The sequence below is a fragment of the Onychostoma macrolepis genome, chromosome 07 (genome assembly GCF_012432095.1).
Source record: "Onychostoma macrolepis isolate SWU-2019 chromosome 07, ASM1243209v1, whole genome shotgun sequence".
Classification (NCBI taxonomy): Eukaryota; Metazoa; Chordata; class Actinopteri; order Cypriniformes; family Cyprinidae; genus Onychostoma; species Onychostoma macrolepis.
The window spans coordinates 42,958,847-42,973,102 of NC_081161.1; the positions used below are offsets into that span (position 1 = coordinate 42,958,847).

Here is a 14,256-nt window from a genome sequence, read left to right on the forward strand (position 1 = left end):
ACATTTTAAGTTTAATGTACTTAAGATTTCAAATGCATTTAATTGAAAACTTTTAGTTCATTGAACTAACAGTTTTTAATGCAGTGCAATCGAGATTTTAGGTACATTAAACTTAAAATGTGCTGTTTTTTCAACAATACAAAATTAACTTTTTTAGGGCAACGAGTTTCCATAATTTTTTTAAGTTCAATCAACCTGTAAAGGCTTACAATTATGCAGAGAAAACATATGTGAAACCTACAATCTGGATGAATGTTGTGATAGAGAGAACCCAAAACTTTAATTTAAATATAGCTATTTGCTGTAAATGATTTAATAAAAATACACCTGCATTACAAATAAGGACAAAGGGTAACAATCATTAATTTGAACTTAGAATTTATTTGAATTCACTTATCAAAATCACTTTTCCAATATTTAACAAGCACAGTGTTCGATTCTGAAAGAGAACCATAAGAAACATGCATTTACTGTACCTGTTTACATGGTAAGCTGATTTGTAACAGCCAGAATCTTGCCCTTCAACTCCTTCTTGCCTAAACCTAGCAAAACTTGCTGAATGAAAAGAAAGGTGTTGCCCATGCACTTTGGGTAGTCTAGGTGCAGTGCGTAAGTTAAACCAAAAAGAAGACACATGGCCTGGGGTATGTTGTCTAAATTGTCCATTACAACATTCCCCTCCAAGATGATTCCCACCGAGGATGGGTGGAGGTGGATGGACAGGGGTTGCAGAGCCACATCTTCATTTTCTAAGCTGAGGATTCCAACTGGCACATGTTGGTACGAGTCATCAGAAGCCTGGACAAGAGATTGGAGATTACTAAAATACATTTTAGCAGTGTACAGTTTTTTGCTAGATATTAATTTTATTGGACATTTTTTTGTTTAGTTGTATGCAAGCATAATTTTTTGTTAATTGTGATAATTGTAAATGTGATGCTTACTTTTGTGTGCACTGAACGTGGAATATACACTGCTTTCAAAGCTACAGCCTTGAAATGGACATTGAACTTTTTGGTGGTCTTTGAGATGTCTACGCCGAAGGTGGGCAAAATATTCAGTAATCTGACAGGGTTCAAGAAAATCACAAAGTTGACAGCGAAACTTAGCTTCAAATTTTCACTCCAATTGTTGTTTTTCAGTTGCTGTATGAAAACGGGATAAGTGTATTTTAAGGCTATTGAAAGACTTAAAACTACATAAACATTCTTGATATAGGCATGGAAAAGGCTGGCTTCTTGCATAGCTCCCATGTTTAAGTCTGTAATGCTTTAACAAGTATCCCCTTTTGTCACAAGCAAATATGCAAAACTTACATTTCCAGATCATCTTGATTAGCCTTTGTTTGAACTTGAATCTGCAGAGTAACAAAAAAACATTAGATTGCTTTTTACATGATAACAAGAAAAAAATATCTTGATCTGATATCTACAAAATGTATATCAAAAATAAAGTACTATCTAGCTATTCATTTATGTATTTAGCATGTCATGATACAATAGACTCGCATTAACTGAAATGTAGCTAACACCACGCTGATGAGCACGAGGTTACATTTCTTTAAGACAACTACATAGGCTAGTATTTCTTGCGGGCAGTCGAATTTCAATTTAAGCTATTTTGTTTAATACTTCACTCACAAAGAAATATAAAAACTTCTAAAAGGTTAATGATAAAGTTGCGCTGTATTTAAGCCATGCTGAACATTTATAATATGGCAAACCGCCAAGATGCAAAAACACCATTGAAAAAAATATATCATTTTACACAACAGACGACGTTTTTGTTCATTTGTTTAATGAGAATTATTGATCAAAAAAGGTTAAGCATTAGATTTTAAATGTGACGACCCCAAAGAGCATGTCGTAACATAGAACTAACCTTTATATAAAAGTGTCGGTTGCGATTGATCGATACAATACGATGGTGAACGTTAACATGTAAACACAGCCTAAACTTACATTTAGTTTCACTGTCTAAATGTTATATATTTCATTTATCGATGTTTTATATTGTATTCGCTGTTTCAGACCAAAATATAAAGTCCTAACTTACTCACCAGCAAACGTTGATGAAAATGCGCGCTGCATCCATGTCTGAGTCTGACGTCAGTTCAAAGAGCCAATCAACATCTTCCTCGCATTGCGTTGCATTGACAACAGACTAAAACAAGCTAAGTTAAGTACATTAAATTTAAACACTTCAATAGAATAAAAAGTATCATGCAAATCGTACAATAAACTAAAAACATGGAGTAATTGTGCAAACATTTTGGAGTTTATGTTTATTGTACCTAAGTAGTTTGAATTAAAACAATTTCAGGGATAAGAGTGTACAGCAGCACAGGAGCTGAGGCAAAAAAGGGCTAAAAAAAAATTATCAATTGCATTTACTTCCCATTCCATCGTCCCAAAATCAGTGGGTTTTTTAAATGGGTTTTTGCTGAAATGCTTGAAATAAAGTCTGCGCCAAACACAAGTTTTATTTTTATAAATATTTTCATGTTTTATTCTACAAGATATAATACATCAGTAATACCTCACTCTGGATTTTTACTTAAATAAACGGGACTACAGATGTTGTCAGGGACATTAAACATCACGCCAACCAGTAAAACCCATCCACGTTCACAGCCTTGTGTGTATAATCACACTCTTGCAAACTATTATAACTCATTCTTTTCAATTTTTCATTTTTGTATTAGATTTTAAACAACCATTGAAAGGGTTGTTGGAAGTTTGTTTATAGCCAACATTTGGCTTTTTACTTCTGGCGATTATACTGTATTTAGGCTTCGAAATTCATAAAAGTTGTGTTCTTTTGTGTAGATTATCTTGATTAACAAAACATGCAAAAATCATGAGCTTTTGTCACAGAGTTTATTTTCTGCAGTAATCCAAAAGCCAATGTAAAAATCCCGTTAGCTTTTTGTCAAGGAAACCAGGATGATGTGAACCTACAAAAATACGTCATCCCTGCAGCACTTTGTGTAGTTGCTGTGTTTTTCCTTTCCATGGCAGTATAGGCTGACTAGTTGGTCATCGTGGAGATTGCCTCAGCATTCACATTGACTAAATTCACTTGATTGTGCCCACAGAACCCTTCCACCCATACATCACCCATCATACACCTATCTCACCAAAATGCGTCCGATTTGGATGAGGATTAAACCGCTTGCCTCTCTTTTCGTCACATGCTCCAGATTTCCACATGGAAATCCCTCCCGAGGGACCCACAAGAGCCGGGATGCAGGCTGTTTATGGCTTCATCAACACAGCAATGGCTATATGATTCAGTGTCTCGAGACGCCTGCAAGAAGTGACATTTTGTCAGCGCTGACCTGGCGGCGACCCCGTGACCTGCTAAATCAAAAACAAGAAGAGGTTACAGCCTGTGTAATGGAGACAGAAGACATGGAGAAGTAAATGCAGTAATTTAACTTCAACAAGCTTTTAGCATCCAATTATAAACAACCTACACATTAAAAAACCTAGGCTGTATGATTGTCTTTGTCTTTTTTGGCATTGTCTTTTACTCTGTAATTCTTTAGAAGTAAAAGAGACACGAGTCAATAGTTGTCTTAAAGTAACAGCATTGATCTACAAAATAAATCAAATTAATTAGAAACGTTTGAGCTCATATTGAGATATTTTGATTGATTTGCAGTATCTCTGCAAATCTGTACTGAAGAAACAACTGACAAGCAGACTTAAGTAAAAGTTTCCATTTGACCTCCGTTTAACCTCACTGCAGTCTTAAACAGCAGAGATATTAAGGGTTCATTTGTGATCAAGTCTGTCTGACTTTCTGTGTTTGTGCACATGTGCATTTGTGTTAGTGAATGTGAAAGTATACATGGAGGGAGAACATCAGTGAATCTGCGCCTGCAGCAGGAGCGCGTGTGAGAAACAGTGAGACGGCGCGAGACAAACAGTGAGGGAACGGCGCGTGTGAGTGGGTGCTGTTCAGCTCAGCCTCGATCTTCTTACCAGCTACAGGCCACGTTCTCCACAGTCAGCTTTCACACTGCCCTCTGATAACACAGGTCACATCTGAGACGCCTGCAGTGACCGAGCGCTGAAAGAAACACGCATCAATATGAAATAATCCCCAAACATCAGATTCTCTGTCCAGGGCTTCACGCCAATCCTCTTTCACATATATGTGTCAGCAAAAACACGCCGCAGTGTTACATAAGCAGCCCTCTGCCAGCTTCACAAACACACCGCAACCAGACGAGAGGCAGAGAGACAGAGAGAGAGAGAAAGGAAGGAAGGAAGAAAGAAAGGAATGACAGAAAAAATGAGACAAAGAAAAGGATGACAAAGAAAAGAATGACAGAAAGAAAGGATGACAAACAACAAAGAAGGAGGATTACTGAAATAAATGAAGACATAAAAAGAGTGGAAGAAAGACAGAACAACAGAAAAAGAATGACAAAGAAAGAGACAGTAAAGGGATATGAGGTAAACGAGAGAACAAATGAAAGACCAAAATAACAGATAGAAAAATGACAGAATAAAAAAAGAACAGACAGAAATACAGGAAAAGAATGACAGACAGAAAGACAGATTGAAAAGAACAACAGACAGAAAGAAAGAATGGCATGACAGAAATAAAAGAAAAGAACTAAATAAACAACAAATACAGATCAAAAAGAACCATAGAAAGAAAAACAACTGACAAAAAAGACAGAGAAAAGAACGATAGACAAAAAGAAAGGCAGAAAGACAGATTAAGAAAGAAAAGACAGAAAGAAAAATGAAGAAAGAGACAAACGAATGATAGACCGGCAGAAAGAAAGAAAACAACAGATAGAAAGAAAAAAGGCAGGAAGACAGACAAAAAGAATGAGACGGTAAAGGGATATGGGAAAATAGAAGGAACCAGAGGGATGGGGCTTTTAGGGCATTATGGATAAGCAGGGAGTGATGGGCATTTGAAGGGGGGAATCATTGGCTATGGTTAGAAGGCAACCCTAGTTCTATGGAAACTCGAGAGAGCATTTGTTTCTATTATGGGATTAACAGGTTTGGGTGTACATTAATCTAAACCAGAGCTTTCCATTCCTGCTCCTGGACGGCCAGAGATTGAGCTCCAGCACACCTGCCGGGATCCTGAAGAGCTTGATTACTGCAGCTGGCTCAGGTGTGTTTGATTAGAGCTGAACTATGCAGGACAGTGGCCCTCCAGGAGCAGGACTGGACACCTCGAACTGAACTAAAGGAAAGTAAGATAACTAACTGAAAAAGCATAATGACAGACAGAACAAAACAGAAAAGAATGAGTATCAGACAACAGAATGATTAAATGATGTTTCATTAACAAATTTCGGGAGGAGCACGTCAGATACTTAGCCTAATTAGACACAAGTGGTACGCAATCAAGCTAATCAATACACGGGTATAAATACAGCTGACATACCTCCATTCATTTGACGGTTAATCAGCATTTCTTACCAGTATTTAATTTACACATAGCATTCCTTAAATGGATAGATAAAATGGATAAGATTAATTTTGTTTTGTGGATAATTTTTGATCACAATCATAGGTGTTTAAAATAAAATAAAAAATTTTTATAATAGCGTGCATTTGTTGCTGAAAGTGGCTAGGCTAGTGTGAGAATGGCTAATCCAGCAATAAATGGCTAAATCGGCAACACTGTAACATTTGGTGGGACACGCTGGAATGTCCAGGTAGCCTGCAAACCATTTTTTCGTGGCCTACAGCTACAACAGCAGGAACAAGCATGAGGCTGCCTCTGCTTGCAACACAGGCCCACAAATCTCAGTTTTTTTTCTCACGCTACGAATAACTTTCTTTTTCCTTTACAATGGCCTCCAGCTCCAGTAGCAGACACTAGCGTGAGGTTACTTCCGTTAGCAGAGCAGGATACGATAGCTCTTCAGGACTCCCTTCCTGTGGCCTACAGCTACAGTGGCAGGAGCTAGCACAAGGCTGCCTCCGCTCACAACACAGACCCACACATCTCTTTCTTTTACTCCTTTTTCTCTTACGCTTCTATCAGTTTCCCACCTCAAGCCCCAGAGGCCGTTGTTCAGTGTGAGGCTGCCTCCGCTAGAAATTGCGGCCCCTGCTCCTCTCTCTCACAGCTCTCTACTTCATTTAACGTCACAATATCCTCTTTTACAGCAACATCACTGCTCGTCCCACCAAATGCTGTTGCCTCGGTGCCACCGCTAGTGGCTTACAACATCCGAGCGCCGATCCTGGCAGGTGCAGACATAGACCCCTCACCCAAGGCATCACCAATGAATAATTGGGTAACGGATGCATTGCAGGCCACATAGGCCATAATAATCGTTTTGAATAAAGTGTCAAAAGTAAGTAACACATGGTTCTGTTGAAACTTCATATAATGTATTATACAATATCATGTAAATACTCATTACATCAAAGCCTAAGAGGGCTCCAATGGCCTGACAATCGTCTATATCAGTGGTTCTTGGGCCTGTCTTGTGGGCCCCGGCCGCCGCGCGGTTTGTATGTCTCTCATGGGCCACACCCATTTCAGGTCTTGCAGACTCTACTAATGAGCTGATGAGTTGGATCGGGTGTGTTGAATTGGGGAGGCATGCGGGATGTGCTGTGGCTGGTGGTCCCCGGGACGGTTTATGAACCACTGGTCTATATGCCACCGTGCGATCTAATCCTCGTTCGGCAATGTCCACAATTCAAATGTCCACTTAATCTTTAACATTTGGCCATTTCTTTACGTCAGAAACTATCGTAATTATTACTATCATAACTATTGTAAATTATCGAAAATGGACGTCAAAAGTTGCCATTTTTCCATTCATTACATTCAGCTGTTTCACTGAATTAATCTGTTTAGCTTTCCCCTATAGGCGGCGCAATTAAACGAGGGTTCATGATCAGATCTTTCGTCGACCGCTGTCTCAGCATTAGCCCATTGGAGTGGCTGCTAGGAAATTCTGGGGTAAGAAACAACTTCTAACTGATTTGTCAGCTCCACATAACTACCCGTTTCAAGCATAAAACACCTCGATGAATTCTCTCTCAATAGTAGGACAATGATCATGCAATCCATATGACAAATCATGGGTCTTAGCACCTGGCTGGCAAAGTCGACATCACTTCAGCTTCCAAGCCATGCCTATCCATCCAGATTCATGGCACTTATTCGGGGTATGCTAATAATAATTGGGTAACGGATACATTGCAGGCCACATAGGCCATAATAATCGTTTTGAATAAAGTGTCAAAAGTAAGTAACACATGGTTCTGTTGAAACTTCATATAATGTATTATACAATATCATGTAAATACTCATTACATCAAAGCCTAAGAGGATAAGCATAAAAAAGTAGAGCATAAAACACCTCGATGAATTCTCTCTCAATAGTAGGACAATGATCATGCAATCCATCCAGATTCATGGCACTTATTCGGGGTATGCTAGCACAGGGAATCCCATTTCGTTGTACGCTTAACCTTTGGACGCAAGCAGCACCAAGATTTTCGGACGTATTATCAGGCACCGCTATTGGATTTGTCTTACAATCACGCAAGCAATCCTCATAGCATCTACCCTATTAGACGACTATTATTCTGAGTATTGAAATCCCTGTCAGATGCTGTAAGAGCGCTCCCGGTGAAGCAATACCTTTCTCTGTCGACTAACGGTGAGGCTCACCCATCTGACACTGCAGGTAGTGAACACGCGTTAGATGCGTGAGAGCTTCCCAGTCGAGCAAACCTTGCGTTTCCGTCTGACTATAAGTGAAAATTACATGTCCGATGCTGCAAATGCGGAACGCCCGTCCGATGCCATGAGTATTGATCTCCCGTCGGACACCATATTCACTCTAGCCTTTCTGGGTTTCTGAGATGCTCAGGGCTCACCATCTCCTCTAAATTCGATCCAGACATCAACCCCACCATCTCAGACCTATCAGTTCTCGATAGCGAAACCATTTCATTTTGATCAAACAAGACAGACCAAGTTAAGAAATGTAATTTCATTTACATTTGCAAACTCTTTTCTCCATCCAACCTTACCAGGCTGTTCTCGAGCATCTCCGCCTTAGAATTCTCAGGTCAAATCCCCCCTCGAACCTCTATTAAAAAAATAAATAAATTAAAAAATAAAAATAAAATTGGAGCAAGCCTTCCAGCCATTTTTAACTCGCCTTTTCAAGTCCCACGCTTGGCGAGGCTCACCCGTCTGACACCGTGAATCTTCACATCTTGAACACTGGCCAGAGCCTCCCAGCCAGACAACTTACCTTTTCCACCCTGCGGCCGGAGAGTCTTACCCATCCAGGCTGCGAACTTCCATCTCCAGTCAGATGACGGCGAGTGCCTCCCGGCCACCTAACTTTACCTTTCTGTCTTTACCTGTCCGACACAGTGAGCCCCGATCTCCCACTGGACGCCGGTGAGAGCACTCCCAGCCAGACAACCTTACCTTTTCAAGTCCTACGCTTGGCAAGGCTTACCCGTCCGACACAGCGAGCACTGTGCTCCCGTCGGCGTCGGTGAGAGCCTCCCAGCCAGACAAACTCGCCTTTTCCATCCCGTAGCCGGCGAGACTTACCCATCCAGATGCGAGTATTTATCTCCAGTCGGATGCCGGCGAGAGCCTCCCGGCCAGACAACCTTACCTTTTCAAATCCCTTGCTTGGCACGGCTTACCCGTCTGATACAGTGAGTATTGAGCTCCTGTCGGATGTCGGTGAGAGCCTCCCAGCCAGACAAACTTACCTTTTCCGTCCGCTCACGCCACAATATCAAACCCCCTCGAACGCTACATACTCGGTCGGTCAAGCAATCTTAGTTTTCAGTTCACCACCGGCAAGGCTTAACCATCTGACTCGCGAGTATTGATCTCCAGTCGGATGTTGCGAGAGCCTCCCGGCCAGACAACCTTGCTTTTTTCCTCCTACGTCAGCGCCGCTGGCCCATCAAACAGGTGAGCACGCCCACCAGTTGGATGACGGCTAAGCGTCCCGACCAAACTTTACCTTTCCGTCTTTACCTGTTCAACACAGTGAGTCTTGATCTCCTGTCGGATGCCAGCGAGAGCCTCCCGGCCAGACAACCTTACCTTTTCAAGTCCCACGCTGGCGACGCTTACCCGTCCGACACAGTGAGTCTTGATCTCCCGTAGAGTGTCGGCGTTGGTCTTGGCCAACCACCCACCCACCCATGCCAACAACGTATTACATCTGAGAGAAAGACCATTTGATCATTGGTCCACTCACCCATCCTTCCCCCCTGGAACTGGTCACTGAGTGGTACTGGTCACTGAACTCAAGTTGCTACTCTTACATAAATATTTACTATGTCTTAAGAATTAATGATTTTAACCCTTTCATATTTGGTATCATTTTAAAGGTCTCGGTGCGATGGGTAAACTGGTCTCAATTTCACAGCAGTCACTTGTATTATGAGAAATATTGAAAACTTAAGTTAACTCTGTGCTTCTGTTGTGGGCGGTCTCCCTTCAAAACTTGATAAACATTGCTCTACAGGTGTGACCATTTGGAGCACGAGAACAGCTCCTACTGAGGTTTCTCATCCCCCATACACTGATCTAATCTGTTTTGGGGCAGAGAATAAATGTTTATGGGCCTTTTGTTCTGGTAGTATTTAAGGGTAAGTTGCAAATTAGTTGGGGCGATTCTGTAGCCAGAATGAGCCCATAGTGTGGTGTGTCTCTACACTCCATACTATGTATTTTCTAAGGTCTGGTATGCATCATTTACTCTTAGATTAATCTTTGAGAATTTGATGTTCTGTATTGAGATGATCTGATATTTTTTAATTTGTTATATAAGTGGCGTGATACAATTTTACCTGACCAATAATAAATTGTTATATTTGACTTATTCTGATCTCTTCAGAAATCATTTTTTCCCAGTAGATTAGAGTTGCAGTCTAGTGTTTCCACAAATCTGCGTCCAGGACAAATCATACTTAAGTACCAATGAATGAAGCGGGGGCTCGTCATTAGGGATCATCTGATTTCTGTCTGTCACTGACTTAACAAGTTACAGCTTTCGTGATTATAGAAAAAATACACTTTTTATTATGTGCTAGCAGGGTGCAGCCTATTTAAAGGTATTATCACCCTGTATCCTCTGAGTAAGATCAACTGGCTAGTGTGTGCCGTGCATTCGCAGTTGGCCAGTGAATTGCTAAGTGACACTAGGTCGCTAATGAATGAATAATTGAAAGTATAGGATTTTCAGAATAATCAAATATCTAAATTAATGTACAATTGATATCTGTGATCAGTTTAATTATAAATATTGTCTAAACTTAATGATCACTTGAAATTGGAGTCAGATCAAGCACGGAGTTAGACTAAAATTGAAACTAGATCCTGATAAATTCAGAAGCGCAAGTAAAAGACCGAACATGCACTAAACCTTCGACCAGGCCGCTGGATTCCGTTGTTTGGACTAGCGGGTGGATCCTTACACCATACTCGCCAAATACGCATTACGTTACTCGTGCTAAATATATGTAAGTGTGAACTCGTGAAATGACAGACTGAATGAAAGAAAAACTGACAGAAAGAGGGATGGTGAAGGGATATGGAAAATGGAGCCAATCAGGAGACAAAAAAGAATGACAGACAGAAATACAGAAAAGAAAGAGACAGAACAACAACAACAAACAAAAGAATGAATGACTGAAACTGAAAAGCAAAGACAAATAGAAAGAACAACGGACAGAAAAAAAATGACAGACAGAAATATAGAAAAAGATAGACTGACAGACAGAAAGAACAACAGACAAAAGAATGAATGACACTGAAAAACAAAGAAAGACAGAAAAAAGAATAACAGATACAAAGAAGAAAACAGACAGAAAAAGGTTGACAGACAATGACAGAAAGAAGGAAAAACAGAAAAAAAGAGAAGGCATATAGAAAAAAAGAAGGAACAAGAGGGGACAAAAAACAAGCTAGAAATATAGAAAAAGGTAATCAGACAGAAAAAACAACAGACACCGAAAAGGACAACAAACAGACCAGTGTTAATTTCGTCAAAGAAGACGACGAAAAATATTCGTTAATGAACCTTTTTTCTGTGACTAAGACAATCTAAAACTAATATCTGATGATAAAAACTATGACGAAATTTATGCCGTGTCTTCGTTAACAAGACTAGAATGTTATTTGAGGACTACTGGACATTCAAAAATACATCCTAGGCTAAATTAACTGTCTTGTCTTTCAAAATGTGCATCCCTGTCATTGGATTACAATCGGATGAGGGGCGTTTGCATATCTAGTCTCAGTATGGCAGCCGCAGTGGATGGATTGGCTACCAAAACGCGAACTAGCGATCTGAAACAATGGCCTCAGCGCCTGAAGGCTTATGCCGAGTTCACACTGCACGAATTTAGCCCGATTTTTCACTCGCCGACAGGTTTTGATAAATCGCCGACAAATGCCCGACATCGGAGGCAAATCGGAGCTCGTTCACGCGAGTGACAATCGCGCAGTGTGAATTATCAGAGACGCGATCTGAGTGAATCGCCGACACGTCGCCGACGCCTGTGAAATATTTGGCATGCTAAATATCTGGAGCTGTCGGAGATTCACAATCATGCTGTGTGCAATGATTTCTGACTGAAAACTACGATGACCTTCAGCCAATGAGAGACAAAGATACAGGGCAGAGGGAAGTTCGGTGAGGAGTTATAGACCATATCAGTATTTTAATATGTACAATTTTATCATACAGAAACAAGCACAAACGCTTGACCAGCCGCAACATCAGCATAACAGTTACTGCAAAATTATTATTTACCACTCTTTGCAGAGCACAATCCCTGTTCCCTGCATCTCCCTCTTGCATAATCTGTTTTTCTTTTTTTAGCTGGAAATCAGCGCACAGACAATTTGCGGGCTATATTTTTTTTAATACCTCCAGTCTCGCTCCAGAACAACGGGCTGACGCACGCAGGTTCTCACGTTATTTCCTTATCACTTTTCGCGTGTGTTTTGGTGTGAAAAGTAGTTTGCAGATCAGACAGAGTTGTCGGCGATTCTTCCTATTGTGAAATCGTGCAATGTGAAAGCCCCTGTCGCCGATCCATCGTGCAATGTGAACACAGCAGCGACTGAATGCTACCCCAGATAGTCACGCAGTGTGAAAACAACAGCGATCCGACGAGTTTGAAAATCGTGCAGTGTGAACTCGGCATTAGGGATAGGGTGACCAGACGTCCCGTTTTTCCCGGGAGTCACAATTGGTTGTCGATTAACTTAAAGTTACGGTGCGTTTCCACTGGCACGCAGCAAGCGTGTTTTTTAATTTAAATTAAATTTAAATTAAATTTTTATTAATTTGTTTTCAATTAATTTCTATGGAAATTGAGCTTAAACGCTGGCGCGGTGTATTATGGGATTGAAAGCGGCGCGGAGAAAGATCTGAGAGCGTCAAAAATGTTGGGCATTGCTCGACTTTATGCAAATATCGAGCGAAAAACGCCGGGCGACAACCAATCGCTGTGAAAAGAGGAAGATGAAACGCAAACAGGGTGTAAACATTGTTTTTAGAGGCGTGCTCTGCCCTAAATTTGACACGCCCCAAAGCAGTGGCGTTGTAGCGTTGCCAGCAGCACTGAGCGCAGATTTGACGCTGTAGTGGAAACGCACAGTGAAGGCGGGAATCGCTCTGATAGAAGCGCTCTCTCTCGCGCACGCTCCACTTCTTCAGTTCTCATACAGCGCGCGATCAGTTCTCAGTGCTGAAATACACACACAGCAATCCAAATGTCTATTGTGTAAAGTATCTGACGTAAATACAGTCGGTTATGGCTTAAGTGAGCGTAAACAGGTGGGTGAAAACTGAATGTGTGTCAGTAAGTATCACATGCATTCGTCTTAAATGGTCAGCATTCCTAATTAAATATACCTATCTGTGTCATTAATGTTAACCAACAAAAGATATAAAATAAATGTATACTTAAGTAAACCTACTGTATCTGAAAAATGTAAAATTTATATTTATTCCAGTTTTTCCAAATTCAATCCTTGATTCAAATTTCTCATAAGCTCATTGATTTAAAGAGAGAGGAATTAATGACTATTTTTGTTTGAAGACTACATATAAAATGGATACCAAAATAAATGTTGGTAACTGCAGTTTGACTAAAAGTAATGACTAAAAGTTGACAAAAATGCAATGACTTTTCGTCAACTAAAACTATGAAAGACTCAAATGACTAAAATGTGACTAAGACTATTAAGCATTTTCATCTCAAGACAAAGACTAAGACTAAATAAAAAATGCCTGCCAAAATGAACACTGAAACAGACATAAAAGAAGGACATACCAAAAGAAAGATAATCAAAAAGACAGCTGCCTTCAAGACGGACGCTAACGGGATATGGAAAAATAGAGGGAACCAAAGGAGACCAAAAAAATAAAAATAAATAAATAGATAGAGACAGACAGAATGAACAACAGACAGATTGACAGAAAACGACAGAGAAATAAATGAACAGACAGCAAGAAAGAAAGAAAGAAAGACAGGGTCATTATCTAACCACAAACAGAAAGAAGAGTAACTGGGAAGCGGGAATGATGGAGCAGAAGGGATTGATGGGTAATTGGAGGAAGGGTTTAGTGCTGATGAGCTTTAACACATCCACACAAACACATGGCAAATGTGTCCCAAAACAAGACGGACACATCTGTGTAATCCCTTCACATCTACTGCCAAATTAATCACAGCAGAACAGTCTGACCGTTCTCTCACACGCAAAACAATCACGCCGAGACATTTACTGAGAGATTACAGTCATAATCCATCTTTCCATTCGCCAACAATCGCACCTTTGGCCACTTGTGCAAGACAATTCCAAATTAGATGACGTCTGTCAGTTAGCGCTTAATCCCGGTCAACTGGAGAATTAAATCTGGCCACGAAAGCATCACAAGGTCAAGCTTGAAAAGAGCCTTTACCTTCATTCGTAAAACTCCCAGGCGGTTCTGTGGGAAAAGCGCATAGATTAACCGTAACGAGCAGTGGCGTGACAGTAGGGGGTTCTGCGGAGAACCCGTCCAAGGGGAACAGACCCCATTCACACACCGTAATCCAATTCTGAGAGTCCCTCGGAGGCCCCTCGCAGATCGGCCAGGCTTGATTTCAGACTCGATTGCAGTTCTTTAAAAACCGGAGCCTGAAGGGGGGTCGTATTGCACATTTGCACACGCACAAAAACTCAAGCTGCCCCTGTTCCTCA

General features: G+C 40.7%; 1 long non-coding RNA gene across 1 annotated transcript; it reads right to left on the reverse strand.

Moving 5' to 3' along the window:
* Positions 1-327: 327 nt before the first annotated feature.
* On the reverse strand, positions 328-2,722 carry LOC131544858 (uncharacterized). The gene is made up of 3 exons (XR_009272246.1): positions 2,060-2,722; positions 1,317-1,357; positions 328-1,065 (listed from the first exon to the last, which is right to left on the reverse strand). It is a non-coding gene; the product is annotated as an uncharacterized LOC131544858 (long non-coding RNA).
* Positions 2,723-14,256: the final 11,534 nt, after the last annotated feature.